The sequence below is a fragment of the Erigeron canadensis genome, chromosome 9 (assembly GCF_010389155.1).
Source record: "Erigeron canadensis isolate Cc75 chromosome 9, C_canadensis_v1, whole genome shotgun sequence".
NCBI classification, from domain to species: domain Eukaryota; kingdom Viridiplantae; phylum Streptophyta; class Magnoliopsida; order Asterales; family Asteraceae; genus Erigeron; species Erigeron canadensis.
In genome coordinates this window covers 22,800,627-22,824,243 of record NC_057769.1, presented here as the reverse complement: position 1 = coordinate 22,824,243, position 23,617 = coordinate 22,800,627, and the positions used below count along the sequence as shown (strand labels likewise).

Genomic DNA, 23,617 nt, shown 5'->3' with positions numbered 1-23,617 from the left:
CAAGTCTGAGGGGGCAGGGTTTGCCCCTATTGATCGTCATGCCTTCGGGCGGATTAGTAGGGGGTTTTTCCCCCATCGGGTATTTGAAAAATAGGCATTTCTACTTCGAGAGAACTCTCTAGCGCGGACCCGATTAAAACAACGTATGCTAGACCTTCCGCTGTCGAATCGCGACACGAAGTTCTCAAGCGAAATTCACCTTAAAAAAAATGTGGACAACTTAGAGATAATAACTTCACACGTTGCTAACTTGCTATTAGACTTGTTCTTTTTTTCATTATACCGGCTTAGGCAGTTATATTGTAAAGGATTAGAATATAAATTGTAATTTATTATTTTTTTCAAACATTCAGTCGAGATGTGATATCAAAAAAACCTCACCGAATAATGATCAAGTCTTGCACGTACCCTAGACAACGATATGTTGATTATGGACTATTATAAGTATTTAGAGATTAAAAGCCCCAAGGTTTGCCATCCATGAGGATGCAGTCATATTGTAAAGGATTAGAATATAAATTGTAATTTATTATTTTTTTTCGAACATTAAGTCGGAATGCGATATATCATGGAAAACCACACCGAATAATGGTGAAGCTTTGCACGTACCCTAGACAACGATATGTTGACTATGGGTCGTTACAAGTATTCAGAGATTAAAAACCCCAAGGTTTACCATCCATGATGATCGAACTCAAGACGTTAAGTTAAACCGGGAGTGTCTCTGACCAGCTGAGCTGGCCATCATTGGCTTGTTATTTATTATTTAACTAGTTAGTTTAGATTTAATAGGCACTAGGCATGAGCACATGTCAATTCTTCGAAGGTACCCGTTACCAATGAAGCCTAAACTCACATGTAAAGTTCAAAAGACGCTGCCTAGATCCTTCGGAGTGCCCAGATCATGTGGGGATTGTGATGAAGGTATTGTACCGACATCATATTGCTCATACGGGGTGAGTCAATGGCTATCTAATCGTGGTACCCGAGCTAGAATCCCCCACCCCACCTCTATTAACCTTTTTTTAAGAATAATAGGTTAGAAAGAAAACTAAATCAAACGTTTCGTTGTACAATTGTGAGTCTGAATGTGATAGAAAAAGGACAATAATTCTAACCAAAAGGGAAATAAAAAGCTCAAAATAAAAATATAAAATGGTAAAAAGTTGGTAACCAATGTATAAAAGACTAAAAATGAGGTTAGAGATAAAAGCATTATAAAAGTTTAGTGGTTAAAATATAAATGAAAAATAGGTTGATAGCTAAATTATAAGAAACCAAAACTTTAGTGGCAAATTATAAAAAACCAAAACGTTAGAGAAATTATTTTTTTTAAAGGTTCAGTGATAAAAATGGAAAAGCTACGAAAAATACTAAAACTTAGGGGATAAAATATAAAATGAAAATAGGTTTAGTGATAATAGGAATGTGCACAGGTCCCGACCCGTGAAGGCTCAGGTCGGGTCGGGTCGGTTCAGGCGGGTCGCGGGTTTCCTTCACAATTTTTCAGTTTATGGCTTCACCCGGCCCGGCCCTCTTGGAACCACGTTAGTGTGACCGTCACTGATCATCTATCATTCCTGATATGATAATTGACGATAATGAAATCCCTATGTCTAGGTAAATATATGATGAGCGTATTTACTCTTAGAGACGTAGAATAGGGTTTCCCATTAGGTGATTCTAAATAAGAGGACTAATGGTATACACATTAAACACCACAGGGGTTGAATGTGTAATTACTAAAGGGTGGTAAGTGTAACTACCCTCATTATAAATAGAGGGTAATTAACCCTAAGTTAAGGTTAATCACACACACATAATCCCACACAAATTCGTGTGTTTACTCCTCTCAAATTCGTGCATAACATCACAGCCGAATTACCCATCTCATCCTTACTCAATCACCTTGTTATGGGAACCCGAAATCAATAGCAATTATGCTTTAATGTTCTTACAGGTTCCACAGGATGATTGGGGATGTTTTATCACTCGAATCGAATCATGTTTATTCTAACATGTGGTATCAGAGCCTCGTTACGAACAATAAGTCGTGATTCGGTTCAAATTTGATGAATTTCGCTAACTAAAAATCTGCAGAATAAGAACTTTGTGCTGATGTCATCACGAGTTCGTGCTGACGTCATCAAGAACTAAAGCCTACTTCGTGCTGACGTCATCCTCGCGCTGACGTCATCATGGACTAAAGACCACTTCACGCTGACGTCATCTTCGCGCGCTGATGTCATCTTCGCGCTGACGTCATCGTGGTTTCTGCTGATCTTCGCGCTTACGTAATCTTCGTGCTTACGTCACCTTCACGCTTATGTGATCACACGAACTTTAGCTTATCTCTATACACGAATTAACTACAAGCTCGTGCTTACGTCATCACGAGTGTATGACATCTTCGTGCTGACATCGTCACGACTTTATGATATCTTCGTGCTTATGTCCTCACGACTTAGTGATATTTTCGTTCCAATGTCAACACGACTTATGATGACTTCGTGCTTATGTTATCACGAACTATTACCTAACTTTGTGCTTACTTGATCGCAAGTTATTACTTAAGTTTATGTATACTGAAGATGATCTTAGCTGATGAATGTGTTCGTGCTTACTATTTTACCCTATAATTTTGTGGCTGAATTTGTCTCTAATTTTTCAAAAATATAGCTTATGATGACTTCGATCCCCGCCAGGGGCTCTGCCCTTTGGACCCTGCTCCCAGGGGCGCTGCCCCCGGACCCCCGTAATGTGTGGGGGCTTCGCACTAATGTACATGGTTTCATCATTTGTGCCCAAAGGTCAAATATGATTCTCATGGTGTGTTTTTTTTTCCTTTTGGATAATGAACACTAAGTATATTGATTCTGCCCAAAGGTGATTTAATACACTTTGTGTGCTAAAAGGAATATTTTTCATGCATAAGATACACGATTCTTAATTTTGTGCCCAATGGTCAAAAGATAAGCGTTGTGCCGCATGACCCTAATGCTCATGTGTACTTAGATATTAGTTACTTCTGCCTAAAGGTGATGTAAATCTAAGTAGAGCCTTATGTCAACTTATTGTTTTGGTGTTTACAATAGGTTACCTATCATTGGCTTCATTAGTATAATGGTCTTAGTCTCATTACTTTTAGGAACATTACTTTAGCCTCTTACGTATTTAGGCATTACGTTAGTTCCATTACTTTTAGAGACATTACTTAATAAGCCTTGAATATCTAATTATGTTATTATAAGGAACATTATTATTAGCCCTTAGTTAAGTTTAGACATTACTTTAGTTCCATTAGTTTTATAGATATTGCTTAGTCTGCCTTAGATAGCTAATTATGTCACTATAATCTAATTGCCCTTAGTTTTAGGCATTACTTTATTAATCTTCTATTACTTGTATCCTAAATCTGTATCCTCCTTATTTCCACTATAGTACCTAACTTAGGCATTAAGCCACTTATTGATGCAAACTTTGCTTCATGAAAAGATTAATTACCTCTAACTCTGGAGATGCTAGACCTTGACTATGTCATTCGCCATAATGAACCCACTGCTATTACTGCTAACTTTTCCGCAGCTCATAAAGCAAATTTTTAAGAAAGAGGGAAAGGGCAAATCACTTGTTACTAATGATGGTCAGGAACTTCATCAATCATAGTATCTGAGGGAATGTATAAGGCGTATGCAAGTAGCTTAAATACAAAGGAAATAGCAGTATTTGTGAACACATAATGAATATGACTGACATGACTCATAAGTTTAAGAGTCCTAAAATGGAAGTCTCTGACAATTTTCTTATGCATTTTATGATGACCTCATTGCTTGCTCATTCCGACACCTTCAAAATTAGATATAATGCTATGAAGGATAAATGGTTGATGAGTGAACGAATAGCAATGTGTGTGCAAGAAAAATGGTCGCCTTAAGTTGGGCCAACCTAAATTTGTTCACCTTACTACCACTGCTAATTCCATTAACAGGAAAGATATGACAATAATAAGACTGCAAATAAAGTTCAAAAGGATAATCATGGTGCTATTGCCTTTAGCTTTAAGTCCTTGACTAGCAATCCTAACTGCAAATTCTCATTGTGCCCAGATTGCCTTAATTTCAAGGAACTGCTAGCTAATAAAGGTAACTTATTTCATGTAATATTTTATTTATTTATGTTTAATGTATCTTCTAATACATGTGTGAGTGATTATAGTTCTATGGTTCATTTGATTAACTCAACATAAGGATTCCATACAATTCAGAAGCTATCAAATGACCAAAGAAAGCTTAGAGTTGGAAGGGTTGATCTCTTATATGTCGAAACCATGGAGACTTATGATTTACATATAAACACTTGAAAGTGTATTAGACTAGTGGATACCTTATGCGTACCGAGAATTTCTCGGAACCTTGTATCTATTTCTCTAGTTTAAGACCTTGAAAGTTGTGTAATTATTCATGGTTACGACGAGATTGCCATTACTCATAATAATGAATTTCTTGGTCATAGTTTCTTTGATGAATTGTTGTGTAACTTAGAACTAGATCATAATTTCTTATAGTCTTTGTTGTCTCCTAATATTGATGACATAACTAAAACAAAGACAAAATCACCTAACTAATTACAGTAGAACCTCTATAATTTAATACTCGATAAAACTAATAATTTGTCCGGTCCCAACTTGGGACCAGTACAAAATTGGACCTCAATCAATAAAATAATAAGATAATGATTTTTTTGAAACCCCAATGTATATATATTAGTCCCAATAAAACTATAAATTAATAATTACTTAAATATTTTAAAATTCTAACATTGTCTAGCAAAAATGAATCTATAGATTGTTTTTTTTTTTTTGAACTTGGAATCTATATTGAGTTCATCTTTAAATTTTCTCGCAAAAATGAATCTATAGATTGTTTTTTTTTTTTTTTGAACTTGGAATCTAGATTGAGTTCATCTTTAAATTTTCTCATTGCATTTAAGACTTGAGACATTATCTTCTTGTATTGTAACAAAAAGTTGTGAAGTATTGTAGCCGATAATCTCTTGAGAGTTTTTGATATTGTAGTTTGACTAACTTTCTGATCGAAAGTTTTGTCACCCCACTACACCAAATCTTGTTAAGTACACCCTTGATGATTTCTCTTATGCTTGCATAACAATTTTCTTTGTTGATTGGTCATGGTTGATTTCTTTACACCTTTTAGTTTAGAAGCCATAGTTTATGTGATTTTAAAATTTATCGTTTGGCATATTATAATGAAAATTCTAGAATCATGTACATTGAACTATCTATCTTTAACTTAAAACAATGCACTTGACAAGTTCATTTAATTTAATGTGTGAACATAAATTGAAAATGAAAATTTAAAAGGGAATTTTTGAAGGTCATACATGGACATCTTTAAATTAATAATTTATTAATTTATTGATATAGTAATATCTCGATAAATTTATAAAAACCTCGGTCCCGACATTATTAATTTATAGAGGTTTTACTAGTAAGAGAATTACTCCATGTAGTGGCATAAATACCTTAGTCACATCTCACGAGTTTGCATGATACGACTCATAAAGGATGGAATATTACATTCTCTTGACTTTTGTGATTTTGAAACACGTATTCAATGGCTTAAGGGATTAAGAAAGGAGCCACTAGAAGTTCCAACTTGTTGGAAATAATTCACTCTGATGTTAGTGGCCCCTATCCCCCATCCATGCATCATTTATTAGAATCATTAACGATTATTCACATTATATGCACCTATATTTGATATGAACCCTTAGAGACTTTTATTGATCTTGTAATTTTGGTTTTAAATCAACTTGATCATAAAATAAAATTTGTGAGATCAGATAGAGGAGGTGAGTATTATGGTTGACATATTGATATTGGTTAAGCTCTTAATCCTTTCCATAACTTTTGAAAGGAACAAAACATAAGTAACCAATATACCATGTTTGGTTCTCCTCAACAAAATTTTATGTTGCTAAAAGGAGAAATAGAACCTTAATGGACATGGTGAAAAGTATGTTTGTCAACACTAACTTACCTACTTTCCTTTGGACTGAGGCCTTACGCACAGCTGTTCATATACTCAATAAGTGTTCCATTAGAATCTGTCCTTAAGACTCATGGACAGAAAGGAAACTGAGTCTGAGTTATATGAACGTATGAGGTTGTACTGCCAAAGCATAACTCTATAACCCTAACTTAAAGAAACTGGATCCTAAATCCCTTACCTGTTTCTTTATCGGTTATTAATCTTACTGTCTTTCCTACTCTACTAGCATTATTGACACGCAGTATGTCACATTTCATGAAAACTAAGAGATCAGTGGGAGCACGACAAATCATAACTTAAGATTTGCAAGAAGTACAAGAAGCGGGGGGAACCACTCGTCGGTTATTATTACTCCTCCGATAACTCCTCTTGTACCCAACGCTGCTCCTAAAATGTCACTGATCCACCTTCTTTATCAGAATTCTAAACCTCCTAATTAGAATACTACTAATGATAAAGCATCTTATTAATAATGCTAAAGCAAAGCATCTTACTACTAATGCTAAAGCATCTTCTGTACTAAACCTGAAAATCAACTCAGGAGATCATCTAGGTCACGGAAGACCATAACTTTGATGATTTCATTATTTAACTGAAGTTGAGGACATTTGAAAGCTTATTGATCCTACCTCTTATTAAGAAGCCATTAATAGCGATCTTGCTGCTTAGTGGAATGAATCCAAAATTTGAGAGCTTAATTCCATATAGCATAATGTCGTTTGGGACTTTGTTGAATTTCTTGAAGAATCCAAATTTATAAGTTGTAAATGGATCTTCAAAACCAAATTAGACCCAAATGGAAACGTCAAACGCTATAAGGCCATAACCATTTGCAAAGGACTTTACTTAAAAGGAAGGAATCGATTATCAAGAGACCTTATCTCCTGTCTCATAAAGATTCCTTAAGGATCATCATGGCATTCGTATCTCATTATGATTTAGAGTTACATTAGATGGATGTCAAGACCACTTTCCTAAATGCAAACTTGCATTAAGAAGGATACATGTGAACCTGAAGTTCCATAAAGTAAATAGTACATGATCTGCAAGTTGAATAAGTCCATATACAGGTTGAAGCAAGCATCACTAAAATGGTACGTTAAGTTTAATGAAGTCATAAGAGGACAAGACTTCCTAAGAAAAATCAAGTGGATTAATGCACCTATCTCCAGATCAGTGGGAGTAAATTTACAATCCTTGTTTTGCACGTGGATGATATACTTGCAAATAACAACTTGGATATGTTGCATGAGTTGAAGCGTTTACTTTTCGCAGAATGTCGACGTAAAAGATCTCGGTGATGCCTTTAATGTCACAGGTATCGAAATATATCGGGATAGGCGTAATGATGTTCTAGTTCTTTCTCAAAAGGCTTATATTGAACATATCTTAGAACGCCATAACATGCCACACTACACACCCACTATAGATCTATTAGTAAAAAGGAAATGTATGTGATTGTTTCCAAAGTCTGAAAATTGAGATTAAAGAAAGGGCAAATGAGGATGATACCTTACTCATAAGTAGTTGAGAGCATTATGTACGCTCAGGTCTGTACTCGTCTAGATATCTCTCATATTGTCGGTATGCTTGGGAGTTAAGTATATAATCCCGGATTAGCATATTGGAAAATGGCTAAAAAGGTTCTACGATATCTGCAAAGGACTAAAGACTACATATTAACTTATAGGAGTGGTGACAACTTAGAAGTAGTGGGATGTTCTAATTCCAATAAGAAATCTAATTCTGAATGTATATTTGTGATTAGCTGGCAAACCTATCTTTTGACGGAGTCATAAGTAGAAACTGACTGCAACGTCTACCATGATGTCTGAACGTTCATAATTTCATGTCATGAGATGTTGTTAAAGAACCTGGTCAGTGGAATCGAAAGTCGTCAACTTTATTATTAGGCCATTGAAGTTTTACTGTGATAACTCAGCTACCGTAACTTGCTTGAACAGTAACAGTTCAACTGGTGCTGAGATGTATCTTGATACAAAGTATTTGTTTTATGTGAACGGATTGAGGAAAATGTTCTTTGTATTGAGTACATAACTACACATAAATATGCTAATGGATCCAATGACCGAAGGTCTTCCTCCTAAAATCTTCGTAGGATACGTATCGAAGATGAGGCTTACTTAAAGACATATTATGATAGCATATTGTACTTATTGGTCATTATTATTATGTTAATTAAAATTTTCCTCCTTATTCAGATTTTGTTTGTCTATTAGTTACAGATCGAGCTCATAACAGTGTAAAGACATTATGTAACAAAATTTGTCTTAGTCAATTGATCATTGCTTATTAGTTTTAAATTTGAGTCATAGTTTGACTAGTGGGGGTTCTGAGTTGATGTTCTTCTCTACGACTGTATTTATTGGCTATGATTTCGGTTTAAAACAAAATGAGTATTATTCCGGAACTTATTTGAATACTCATAGATAAATGATTGCTTGGTCAAGTGGGAGAATGTTGGAACCACGTTAGTGTGACCGTCACTGATCATGTATCATTCCTGATATGATAATTGACGATAATGAAATCCCTATGTCTAGGTAAATATATGATGAGCGTATCTACTCTTAGAGACGTAGAATAGGGTTTCCCATTAGGTGATTGTAAATAAGAGGACTAATGGTATACACATTAAACACCACAGGGGTTGAATGTGTAATTACTAAAGGGTGGTAAGTGTAATTACTCTCATTATAAATAGAGGGTAATTAACCCTAAGTTAAGGTTAATCACACACACATAATCCCACACAAATTCGTGTGTTTACTCCTCTCAAATTCGTGCATAACATCACAGCCGAATTACCCATCTCATCCTTACTCAATCACCTTGTTATGGGAACCCGAAATCAATAGCAATTATGCTTTAATGTTCTTACAGGTTCCACAGGATGATTGGGGATGTTTTATCACTCGAATCGAATCATGTTTATTCCAACATGCCCAACCCGGCCAACCGTGACCCGCAAATGCACTAAAAACGTGACTCGTGAATTGGCCCGTTAGGGCTTCGGGCGGATCAGTTCGGGTCGGTTCCGAGTCAGACGCGAGTTTCCGGGTATTTTTCTCATCCCAAAGTGATAATATAAAAAATGAAAAAGCCAAAATAAAGATACAAAACTTTAGTGATAAATTAAGAAAATGAAGAATTTAGTGAAAGAATATGAAAAAGTTAAAAAGTATACTATTAAGCAAACAATACGGGTATGGCATGAACGAATAGGAACTCGTCACGCAAGCGAGTTACTATTCACAACCATTTCCCTTAATATAGTATATTATATATATATATATATTTGGAAACCCGAAAGGAAAAAAAATGCAAAAAATTAAGAAATAACCCGTAGTAGAAAACCCGAACGGGTTGCGATTTGACAAAATCCAAATAACAATACGGGTCGACATGGATGAAGCGAGTTACTATTAACAACCATTTACCTTAATATAGTACTCCATATAATATAATATAATTAGATAGTAATGATGAAAAAATCTATATATCTATATATATCTATATACAATATAAAAGTTAAGTTTTTAAATCAACTCTAAATCTTCAACCTCTCTCTTCTTAATGATCATGATAAATGTTAAAACTTGTTTATAGAGATGGTTTGATAAATGTTAAACTTTGATTATTATGAACATCCATTAATAAAGTTCTTTCATATTCCTTTTTCTTCATTGAAACAAATAAATGATAATGAATGGTAATATTGAATCACCACTTTCAATTCGTAGTTTCAATTGAAACAAATAAATGATTTGAAATTTGTAAAGTTGTATGGAATTAGAAGTAGCATACAATTTTTTTACTAACAAATGTTGATTTCAATTTCGGTTTACTTTCAGCATTTTTATTATTTGTTGTATGCTTTAGTTTTCGCAGTTCCTTCATCAAGGCAAGGAAAGGTATAATCTAATTTCATTTTCTATTCTTACAAGTTTTAAGTATTCTAATTGTGATGATATTATTAGAGATGGTTGTTGGAACTTTTCTTTAATTCTATACTACAAGTTTACAGTACATATATGAAAAAATGCGAGCTGCTCCAATCAACACGCTAAATTCACACGGATCTGCCATGATCATTGAACATTTCGTAAAGGTTGGTAAAACAAGTTTTTATCTTTTTTTCGTCATTCACAATCTCACTTAAGTCATTTTGTATATGTCGTGGTAAGAACCTGTGCTCTTTCTTACATTTATTATATGTATGTATAATGCGTTGAGTTTTCCAAACGAATTTTAAAGTGAAATATTTATACATGCAATCAACTAAAATTTAATCATGTCGTGTAATGCACGGTTTTAAACCCTCGTTAAGAACAATTCTCAAGTTAATGACTACAAATGTAATAATTATAAGTTAAATATATATAATATGGATAATAAATGTAAATTATTGTTGGAAACAAAAAAAAAGTGAAAATTAGTGAGATTTTTCTCTAAATACTAATAGACCAATATATTTAGACAACGATTATTATGAATTTTATTATAATTAGATTAATGATTATATCATTAACTAGCTAATAATTCCGGGTTTAACCCGGACACTAACTAAAATTATAAAATGAAAAAAGTTAAAAGAATATATGTAGTTTTTGTAATTGATATATCATAACTTGGTTCGGAGATATTAAGTGACTAACATAATATATATGTATGAGTATTTATTGTATTAACAAAACATAAAAAAGAAATTCACAATCACAAAGTAAGAATTTAAAATAAACATTTAGTAAGCTAGCTATTTATCTTTAAATATATTACAATATTAAATATGACATCATAAATAAAATAAAATCTTTTTGAAGAAAAATATAGACTTGTCACATAATACTTTTTCTAAAAATAGTTTTAGAAAACAATTTTTCTTTATTATATATAAAGATAAAGATATAAAGATAAAGATGTTCACTTTTAAAAATTAAAGAACTGTGATTGGTCAATAAGTGGTTATCTTTATATATAATTTTATTATATATAAAGATATTATGTGAAGAATATTGAATCTACCAATATAATATACTGTAGATATTTTATTAACTTCGTAGATAAAACTGAATGTTCATTATTGTTTATAAAAATATCAAAAACGTTTCCTAAAACACAAAGGTTTTGAAGTGTAAATAACTAAAAAATTTAATTATATAAAAACTTTTAATTCAACTTACTATTAATTAAATTTATGAACATTTTAATTGATTTTTACTGGTCTAAGCAAGTTAATCTACATAATTTGTTAAAGTGATAATTAATCTAATTAATTATTAATGACTAATCTAATTAATTATTAGCACAAAATATGATTAAAAAAATAATTAAACTAACTTTAATTCCTAACACCAATATCACATACATGCAAATATATAAACTAAATTAAATAAAATAAGAGAAAGAATACTAACAACCTTAGTAGAATACCAATTTAAATTATTCTCGCAAAGAAAACCCTAATCCAATATCTTCTTTCCTCGAACAAGAATCCAAACTTTGGATGCATCAAGAGACTCAAAACACGAGCAAACTACCAATGCTAGCAAGGTGCTAGCGACAACTTATATTGAATACGAATATTCACAAGTGAAAGTATAACTAGATGGCTAAAGTCGGAGTCCTCTACCAATAAAGGTGGATTTCGACATTCTAGGAAGGAAAGAAAAGATGGATGTTAGGAAAAGAGATTGAGACCGCTATTTATAAGGATGAGAACTTTTAGGTTTTATCTCTTTTCCAATGTGGAATGGAAAGAAACTTTCAAAAATTGTTTCTCTCTCCCTTTCCTTGTTCGTATGCCACCCTAAGCTTCCGTTTGGGTTAACCTCGTTTGGCTCATGGTCAAATATATTGGACCATGGTGCTTTAGTGCTTGATCAATTTTCTTCGCGTGCGATCCTTTTTGGATCATATATATGATACTTTCGATGAAATATTTTTAGAGTTTCAACATGGAAAATCTTTACTATGCCTAAAACATAAGCCTAAAGGTTTTGCTAGTAAAATAAATGGCAAAGATTTAAAATTAAAAATAAATAAATTATGTTTTCCATATTTTAAAGAATAGGCTCGTGTAACTTTTATTATAAAACTTTCAAAAGAAATATCACATTTATCTTTATTATCTTTGGAATATAATATCTCATTATAAAAATAAATTTTTAGGTTTATGTATGATAACTCTCTCAACATATATAACTAATTTCTTATACTTGGCTTTATACTTGGCTTATTGTAGATATACACGCAAACTTAAACCACTACCCCTTTCTCTCTGTTTGGTTTTTGTTTCAATTTCACATTCTCTATCAATTTTATTTTTTTTACACATCTCATCAATCTTTTATTCTTTTATTTTTTTGACACATTACATACATTCCCCTAATACCTGCTAGTTTAAAAATCCCAAAACAAAGTACACAATTAAGGTTTTGGTTCTAAGCAGTTTTTGTTCGGTTTTATTCTGACCTGGACCGAAACCCAAATTTATAATTAATGTGAATAAAAAACAAACCCGTATGATGGTCGGGTCAAGTCGGGTTCGATCAGGTCTAGGTGTAATCTCGGGTTTCCATCCTAATAGTCATTTCTTGTTCCACAATTATCCTATAATGCTTTGTACTCTTTTTTAATAAAGAGTTACTTAGATAAATTATTTATCAATGTTGAAGTCTTTTGTTTATTGCTAAAAATATTTTGAATTAAAAACTTTATTAAGTTGTATTCATTCCCCACCCCTCCTCTCTTCCCACTTCCTCTATAAATAAATTATGTTAGTGTAGATATAATTTGTTATATCTTTGGAATTTAATGGTATTTTAACAAAGTTTTTTTTTTTCTTCTTATATGTGACACCAAATTTTAGGATTTTTATGTTTCCGCCACACTACTTTTACACCTTACCTTCTTAGTATTTTTCTTTAAATTTTTTGTTTTTCGTTTTCAAACAGAATTACAAATTTACATTTCTGGCCCATTGGTTTCTATTATTTTCCCTGTTTTAATATATATGTTATTTTTATTATTGCTACGTTGGTTGTATCTTTGATTAAGTTTTTAGCATAAACACAGTGTGTCATTTGCATTACGATAGTTAATGTTTTATTTGATATTTTTATCTGTTCTTATTATTCTTATAAGTTGTTTTTATTATTACTTCATATTATGTTATTTCTTTTTTTTTATTATTAATTGGTTTAAAACATTTTATGTAAATGTATTTATATTACTAAATAGTTTAGTTTTGCTTCTGATTTTTCTTTTTGTACAATATAACCATTCTGTTATTGGTCAACTAATTAATTTTGACATTTGAAAAAAACTACCATAACTTTTGTTTTTGCTTCTTATTTATATTGATAAATACCTATTAATATAATAATAATATACTACTGGTTAAGCATTTCGTATGGTTAGGAACAACAAATACATAGGGTTGTAAACGAACTGAGCAGTTCATGAACAGTTTATGAACCATTCGGCGAGATGTTCGTTTCATGTAGTTAAATGAACGAACATGGACACAAAAATCTGTTCATTTAATTAAATGAACGAAAATGAACAAAGCTCTCGTTCGTTCATTTAAGTTCATGAAAGTTCGATAATCTATTCGTGAACAATAGTTTGTTTATATTCGTGAACATTTGTTCGTTTATGTTCATAAACATTTGTTCGTTTATGTTCGTTTACATATATTAAAACCGAATCAACTATACTTTAAAAAATAATTTAAATATAAATAGTTTTTTTTATCATATATAACTAGATTTTTAACTCATATCAAACGGGCTATTTACAACATTTACATAATAAGATTTAGATATGTGTATTTAAAGGATTTTTATATCATTTGAAAGATCTAAGACCATGAAGATTTTGTACTTTATCTCAACTTTGAACACAACTTTTGTTGAGAATGGTATATATAATATATGTATATATTATTAATATCAATGTGGTAATAGTCTAGTGGTACCCGTTACCCATGATGCTTAGGGCCCGTGGATAAGTCTTAAGTGACGAGGGTTCGATCCTTGGGGATGCCCATATCCTTTAGAAATTAAGTGGAGGTGTTTCACTGGCACCCAAAGCTTTAGGGGGTGGTATATGTGGGTATCCAAGATATAGGACACCAGGGCAGGGTCCCTTCCTTTAACCCTACCTAGTGATCTATATTTTTTGGAAAAAATTAAATATAAATACTTCTTTTCATAAATATATCGTTCATTTGTGTTCGTTCATTGATCTTCGTTAGTTTGTGTTCGTGAATGAACATGAACAAGTCATTATGTCCGTTTATCCGTTCGTGAACACAACATTATGTCTGTTTATCTGTTCGTAAGAACAAACATAAACAAGGTCTCGTTCGTGTTCGTTCGGTTCATTTATAGCCCTACAAATACCCGTAATATCGAGAGGTTTAAATTCCCAGTTATTATTATAATCACATACGTATGTCTGATAGCAAAGATGTATCGGAGAAAGAAGTATGATTATCTACAATGTGTAATAGGAGAGCAGCATTTAGACGTTCTTACCTGCCCTTGCTAGTTACTATCAAAAGATCAATTATTTGTAACACTTTTCAAGAGTTGTAAGCCAAAACGGCCGGAGCTCGCATGTAACACCCGTTTTCATAAATATAATTTAAAATACCATTTTATATATGTATAAAAAAATATATTAAGTTACAAGTTTAATAATAAAAGTTATAATTATTAACTATTATGCATCGTTAGTATCTTATCTTAATATATAGTATAGCCAGTTGAATTAATTACTTATTAAGCAATCAAATCGCTCAATTTCATCAAATTGATTCTCGCTTAATTAGGTCATCATTTAGATTAATTACAAATTAAAAATACTAATAATCATTATCCAAATATATTATTATATTAGTATTTATATTAATTTGTAGAAAAAGTTTTATTAATTTACATTTTTTTGTTTTTCATCAATGATTTACACTTTTTAGCCCTGAATACTTAATTTATATTTATTTTAGCCATCTACTTAAGAGAACTTTTTAAAATTTACAATAATTTAACTAATTAAAAAAATTTCAACAGACGAAATATTGTCTACAAAAATTTATTTGATAATCTAATGACTTATTAACAAATGTTAGATTAGATTTTTATAAATTATAAATATTAATATTTAGTTTCATATTTAGTATAAACACAATTTAAACTCTAGATACATATCCCAAACATAATAATTGATGATGATATACAACAAAATTATCCTAAACAATCACAAAACATGGGACGATCATAGAACAAAACACGATTTACAAAAAGGGGTTACTTAAATACTAAATCCAAATCAATATGAACTTCTTTCAAGATTCATTCTATCTCTCAAGAAAAAAAGGTACATAATTTTTTCCTTTTTTATATATATTAGTTTGTGTATTAATATTTAAAGTTACAGTTGTCACTCAAATTAACACAGTCCTAATTATTGTTATCAAAGAATATAAAAACAATCTTAATTGTTATCTAATTATCATAGGATAAGTGATTGATAATAAACCTATACGTGTTTTGGGTCTGTATCATGATCAAATACATATACTTGAATGTCAAGTATATGATCACATGTATATTTATATTTTAATTCTTAATTATCTTTCATAATAATATCAAATTATGAGGACAACTGTTTCAAAATATTTTATAATAGAGAAATTATTATAGCATGTGTCTTGTGGAATGACTACGGCAAACAATTCCATCAATATGTCTCAGCTAATAATGACCGTGACGAACCTATATTATTGTACTACAACTTGTAAAATATAACAATTAGAATGTATATCTTCAATAAGCTTTAATGACTTAAATGTATGAAGATCTAATATTAAAAATATCGTAAACCCCGTGTACAGTATTGTACTATGGATCTAAAATCTAGTAATAATTAAAGGATAAATATTGCTAACTTAACTTCATACGTGTCAATTAGATGGACACACCAACCATTTTCAGATCATCATCAACTCATTCCTTTAATTTCATCCAAATCCTCTTCTGTCAATATTTTAATCCTTTTAATTAAACTATTAAAGCATAAATCCAACACTTAAACAATAAGAACAAAACTATATATAAAAAAAAATAGCTACAAGAAGATGTTATGTGTGTGAGTATCGATTGACAACAAGAAAAGAGGAGGTAAAGACTTAGAAACTCTATGTTTAATTTGAGGTAATATTTTAATGAATTACTTATAAATTAAGGTTCATATTATTATTGAATTGAGAATTTTGATGGTGATAAACATAGAAAAGAAACCCTATATAAAAGTATAATAACGATGTCATGGGGATAAATATTTTTACCAATCAGTCATTTATTATCATGTTATGGTTTTCGCTACTTACATTTATATTTTACTTCATTTTACTTAACTGAGAATGATATAAATCCAGCCAATACCTTCATTCTTGGGTTAAATTGTAAAAGAATATTAGAAAAAGGCGGAAAATAGATTAGTAGTCTAACAGAATTATAAATGTATGTGATAGGTGCTTGTGAGTAGATTTGATATTTTGTAATTTTCTTTATCATGGCGAAAGTGAGTATATTCCGAAAGTGAGTATATTCACATATATATTATACTATGGTCGAGTTAGCACGATTTGGAAACAAATCATGTTAGCTCTTTATTGTGGGTTGACATGATTTGGAGACAAAGACAAATCATGTTTAAACTCTTTATTGACGGGTTGACATGATTTGGTAACAAGTCATGTTAAACTCTTATATTCATTTTATTTTAAATTTAAGGCCATAGTCTTTGGGTGACGACTCATGAGTTTGTGGTAGATATGGATCCATATTTTACATTTTAAGTTGTTGGAGCGTTATGTAAGACCTGGTCAGCTTTAACGTCTCTAACTTTATTAATTATGTTGGGCCATGACATGTATGTGTATATATGTGGATGTACTCACTAAGCATTTCACTTACCTTTTAGTTTGTTTTCTATTTGATAGGCGACACTAGCAAGATCGGGAAAAGAAGAAATCAAGATTAGAAGACTTGCGTAGAAGACCCCTTTTATGGTAGTAGTAACCTTTGTTGGAATATGATCACGTAAAATGAACGTATGTCCGAAAAGTATTTAAGCCTACGGGGTCACACCTCAACGTGAATGTAACTATAAATTGATTAATATATTAAATGTAATTTATTAATTAATTTGATCACGAAAAACTAACGGAGGTTCGTTAAAAGAGTTAAAAGTTAACGGTACTTAACTAACGGACTTAACGGAGAAGAGTTGGAATTAGGAAACAATTAGGAAACCCCTCTAGAATGTTCTAGGGGGGGGGGACGGTCGAACTAAGGGTTCTAAAACCCTTAAAACTTGGCCATTAAGTTTCCTAAGCCTATAAATAGAGGGCTTGGTTAATTGTTTTACACACACAATTAATTAGGTTTTCTAAAACCCTAAAATCTCTTCTCTCTCTCTCTCTCTTGGTTCGTTCGACTAAAACAAGAAAAAAAGGGTTTTTGGTTTTTGTTTGGGTCGAAAATTATAGCAAGAAACAAAGGGTTGTTCGGTTCGTGATCAAGTACTAGCATACATACGTTCCAACGTTGAGTGTGCAATCGTAGAGAGGTTAATTTAAACCTTGTTCTTATCTTCAATCTCTCCATTATAAGGTACAAATTCTATACCTTGGTTAATTAATTAAACTACATAGATCTTGTCTTCCATTGCGTGCTTTGTGATTTGTTGTGATAATTAGTTATATAACCCAACAGTGGTATCACGAGCCTACTATGTATGTTTTTTGATTACCAAAAGATCAAAACTTGAAGGGGGGTTAGGGTTCTTGATTTATAAAATTTTCGATTATATATATATATATATTGTTAAATTGATTTTGTAATTTAATTACATTATTTAAATATGAAAAAAGTTTTAAATATATATATATATAATATATGGATCATCATTTTCCAGAAAATAAAAAAAAAAGTTTTTTTAGGGTTCCTAATCCAAGTTTTGATTTAATTACATGTTTATGTGATAAATTGTATGTAATTATGTGTTGTACCTTTAATTTTAATTGTTAAAAAGAAGTGAAAATCATGAATTTTTCATGCAAATCATTCATGATTCTTACTTAAATATATTGATATGAAATCTTGATCATTAGGGTTAATTATGCTAGATAATTGTATAATTAATTGTATGACAATGTGAATTTTTCGTATAAACTTTCTGTTTTGCGACAGTTTACTAAAAAATTCATATCTTTTAATCCGTAATGAGTTAGAGGTCGTGCTTTGAACTGTAGATTCTCAACACATAGGGCTAAAACTTCTGGTCGAAATCTGAATCAGACCAGAAACAGGTCTAAACAGGTCGTGAAGCTACTGAAATTTCCAGAAAGCTAACTATGTGATTATATGATAATTGTTTGTGATGTACATGTTTAAGGCTTACGCAATCAAGACAACTTGATGTATGTGGTCCTCTTCTTTGAAGGGGGAGCCGGATGAGATATAAATAAACCATAGTGACATGTTTAGGTGGCCTACCATAACTCGTTGCATGCTTAATAGTTATAGTTTATAATTTTGCATATTTATTGAGATATAAATTGTGATGTAAAATTGTTTTGAGAAAATATAAACTTGACTAAGCAATATCGAAATAAGAGATTTTTTAATAAAATTAGAGTCCTACAACCTTGAGATACACCAGCTCACCCATTTGAACAAGCTCTAAGAGAGGTATAAGCCGGAGTGCGCTAGCCTTCTAAAAGGGCGGGTTTTTAAATCGCGTTCATCGCATACCTTTGCCCTTGCGCTTCTTTGTGCGTTCAAATGGAGCTACCGAGCTCTCTTGTGTTGTTAAGACTATACAAATGATTAGCTACCGAGCTCTGTTGTGTTGTTAAGACTATACAAATGATTTTATTAAATATTATGTTTAGAAGATATGCATGAATCTTCTAAACATAACTTTTTGATCACATATCAAATTGTATGACCCAATAAACTTAAGTTATTGCCATCCAATTTGTCAAGGACACATGGGGTCGTTGTTTTACTCACTGGTACACAGTGATGAAATGACGATTGCATGGCAAAACCCATTCACTGGTACACAGTGGTGGTCAATTTTGCACGTTCTTAGTTGGACAACTTAAAGCGAGTTAAGCGGTGAGACCTTGACCCGTGGCAAAAGATGAGACAAAACATGACTACAAAAGATCGCTTGATGAATCGAGTGTCTTACGTAGGTCCCATACTTTCTAAGAATTGCACTTGTAAATGCAATTACTAATCGTCACTTACCTTTTGAGTGCAATTATTTCTAGCAGATCAACTGATGAAATGGTTGCATGTCAATTGGATCCTAGCCTTGATGAAATTAATTGTTTATTCCATAAACATTGGGTAATTAATTTCTTAAGGATTTATTATCTAAAATACCAATAATTGAACTTAAATCTATTTTGTAAATGGCAACAAATCCTTCACAAAAGATACACCAATCGGCTTTCAGGTCGATGCTAGAAAGAGAAAACTTTCTGAAACCAATTTCAATGACTGTTTTGTCAATGGAGAATTGTTCTAAGAGTTGAAAAGAAAACCGATGTCATTGAAACTCAGATACCGCTATTCCTAATGAGAATGCCACTGCTTTGCAATTGGAAGCATAAACTACTCGGTACAATAGACATATTGAGGTTGCTTAATTGATGCTGGAAGCATGTCTCCTAAGCTTCAAAAGGCAATTCGGATTGCAAAATCCGTGTGATATGATCAAATAACTCAAGTCTATGTACGGAAAACAAGTTGGAGTTGAATTACTTTAGCTAATTGAGTCACTCCATAACTTGAACACGAGTATGGGAAACCGGTAAATGCTCATGTACTCAAGATGAAGAGTCACTTTGAGCATTATGGAAAGGATTAAACTACGCGTATCTTCTGTCAATTCTTATTGGTATAAGAGAGAATTGCAGATTTGCATAGTTGGACTTCATATCAAGTTGATTGAGTATGAAGAAAACCTTCCAAGAAATCTGAGATACCCAAAGTTCTTATGATCAAGGGGGGAATGGTTTAGAAAGCAAAACAACCGTAGAGCTAAAGGCAAGAACTTAGGTAAGAGAAAACAAAGTGTTTAGTCTCAAAACCTTAAAAGACCCTTTAGAAAAAGGAGCATACGGCTAAAGACCAGTCTTGTCATCACTATGCTATAGTGAGACACTGGAAGAGGAATTGTCCTAAAGTATCTAGCTGAGTTGAACAAGAAGAAGAAGCAAGTTGGTTTAACCAGTTCTTCAAGTATCTTCTTAACTGAATTATAAGTGTTGATGAGATTCAAATGATAATTCAATAGCAAAAGAGTCAAATTAAATTGGACTCTATCTTTGACATGGTCATCTTGTTTAATTTTTGTCAAGAAACGCATTTAAAGACTTCAATGTGAAGATATCTTACAAATCAAATGATGAATCATTTGATAAATGCGTGTCTTCGACATTATCATTAGCAAGAAACGCATTAAAAGTCTTCAATGTGAAGAGATCTTACAAATCAAATGATGAATCGTTTGATAAATGTGTGTCTTTTGAATTACCGTTAGCAAGAAAAGCATTGAAAACTTCAACGTGAAGGGATCTTACAATCAAATGATGAATCATTTGACAAATGCATATCTTGTATTCTTGGCAATATAACAAGAATACCCTTTCCGCATAAAACCGGAAAGGGCTAAGGAATTACTTGGACTAATACATATCGATGTATGTAGCCCTTTTAGACACATGTCAAGGAAAAATGCTAGCTACTTCATTATTCTACGGATGATTTCAGTCGTTATGGTTATGTTTACTTGCTTAAACATAAACATGAATTCTTTGAAACATTCAAAGAGTTTAAAAATGAAGTAGAAAATCAACTCGGTAAAACCATTCTTCGTTCGGATCGAGGTGGTGAATACTTAAGCCAAGAATTTAAGGATCTTAAAGCATGTGGAATTGTCCAACAGCTTACTCCTCCATACACTCCTCAGCATAATGGAGTGTCTGAAAGGAGAAATCGAACCTTACAAGACATGGTGAGATCAATGATGACCCGTACAACTCTCCCATTTTTGTTTTGGGATTATGCTCTAGAGACTGTTGTACGCATTCTCAATATGGTTCCAACCAAGAAGGTTGACAAGACACCGTACGAATTATGGCATATTGATGTCTCTAATTTGTCTTACTTAAGAGTCTGGGATGTGAGGCACTTGTGAAGCGCGATACGCCTGACAAACTTGAAACCAAGACTTCTAAGTGCATCTTTGTCGGATACCCTAAGGAAACGATGGGTTACGACTTCTATGATCCCGCCAAAAACACTGTTCGTGTTGCTCGATATGCTGAGTTCTTTGAAAAGAAGTTAGTTCAAGAGAACAGTGGGAGGATTGTAGAACTTGATGAGATTCAAGAGAAAGATGTGTCACCTTCTGAAGATACTAGCAATCATCAACTTGGGGGTGAAAATGTTCAAAGTGATGAACCTCAAGTCGATGATAATGAAGCGATTCCACTTCGTAGGTCCGAAAGGACAAGACGTCCTACCGAAAGACTATGTTTGATGGTAGAAGAAGATGTTGTTGGAGATCTCGATGAGCCTCCGAATTTCGAAGTTGCATTATCAGATCCTGAATCTGACAAATGGCTTGAAGCTACGAAGGTGGAAATGAAATCCATGAAAGACAATCAAGTCTGGAGCTTGGTTGATCTTCCACAAAATGCTCAAACTGTTGGGTGTAAGTAGATCTTCAAGAAGAAGACTGACATGGATGGAAATGTACACACCTCTAAAGCTCGTCTCGTGGTGAAAGGTTATACGTAACGTTTCGGTGTTGATTATGAAGAAACCTTTTCTCCAGTTGCGGACATTAGAGCTATTAGGATTCTCTTAGCCATAGCCGCGTACTATGACTTTGAGATATAGCAAATGGATGTTAAGACTGCCTTCTTAAATGGTTACTTGGATGAAGAAGTCTATATGGATCAACCGGAAGGTTTTATTGATCCGAAACATACCAACAAAGTATGCAAGCTTCAAAGATCCATTTATGGACTAAAGCAAGCATCAAGAAGTTGGAATAAACGGTTTGATGAAGAAATCAAAAGTTTGGTTTCGTTCAAAATCCCGATGAGCCATGTGTATATCGCAAAGCTAGTGGGAGTAATGTTACTTTCCTTGTCTTGTATGTCGATGACATATTAATCATAGGAAAACACATTCCAATGTTGCAAGATGTTAAATCCCATCTTGGAAAGTGTTTTGCCATGAAAGATTTAGGAGAAGCGGCATATCAAAATCTATCGAGATAGATCAAAGCGGTTGTTTAGACTAAGTCAAAATGCTTATATTGATAAGGTCTTGAAGCGATTCAAGATGTAGGATTCTAAGCATGGTTTCGTTCCCCATGCAAGAAAGACTTAACTTATCTAGCAAGAACAGTGCTTCTACACCTAATGAGGTGGAGCATATGCGAAAGATCCCTTATGCTTTGGCTATGGGATCTGTTATGTATGCGGTAAGATGCATTAGACCTGATATTGCGTTCGCGCAAAATATAGTTAGCCACTATCAGCAAAATCCTGTAAAGGATCATTGAATTGCTGTAAAGAATATTCTTAAGTACATGTGTGCTACTAAAGAATTATTCTTAGTGTATGGAAGAAATCCTGATCCAGAATTCAAAGTGAATAGATACTGTGATGTTGGATTTTAGACTGATAAATGTGATTCAAAATATCAGTCAGGATACGTCTTCATTGTTTAAATGAAGGCACGGTGGAATGCTTTGAGCTATAAATCACAGTTGCCATGTCTGCAACAGAGTCTGAGTACATTGCCACCTCAGAAGCCGCAATGGAAGCAGTCTGGATAAGGAAGTTCATTAGCGGGCTCGACGTGATACCCTCAAATGAATTACCCACTGATTTGTACTGTGATAATACCGGTGCATTAATCATTGCCAACGAAACCGGAGTTCAGAAAGGTGCCAGACATTATGCTAGACGATATCACTATGTTCGAGAGCAGATCGAACTAGGAGAGATCAATTTACTCAAAGTTCACACAGATTTTAACTTAGCTGATTCTTTCACAAAAGCTTTGTCTAGGCCCAAGCTTGAAAGGCATGCTGATGGCATAGGACTTAAATTAGCTAATTATTTCATGTAAATCTGTTGTTTCGGTATTTGGATAAGGGATGTTAAACAATTTTATATTTTCTATAACGAAATAAAGTACTTGATATGTTTGATTTCATTCAATATTAAATTGTGTCCTATATTTGCATGTTTAATCCATGAATATTTCATTTAATATTTTATATATTATTAAATATTTTTAAATTGTCCATTGTCGATTAATTATGTGGAAATATAATTAAACGAAGACAAATGTGAGTGATTGGTTATATTCTTGGAATATGTAATGGATGGTTCCCACCAAACTCACATGATA

General features: G+C 32.5%; 1 protein-coding gene across 1 annotated transcript in view; it reads right to left on the bottom strand.

Annotated features, from left to right (window-relative positions):
* Nucleotides 1-23,617, bottom strand: part of LOC122583833 (serine carboxypeptidase-like 13) — a 54,664-nt gene that overhangs the window by 10,913 nt on the left and 20,134 nt on the right. The window lies entirely within an intron of this gene.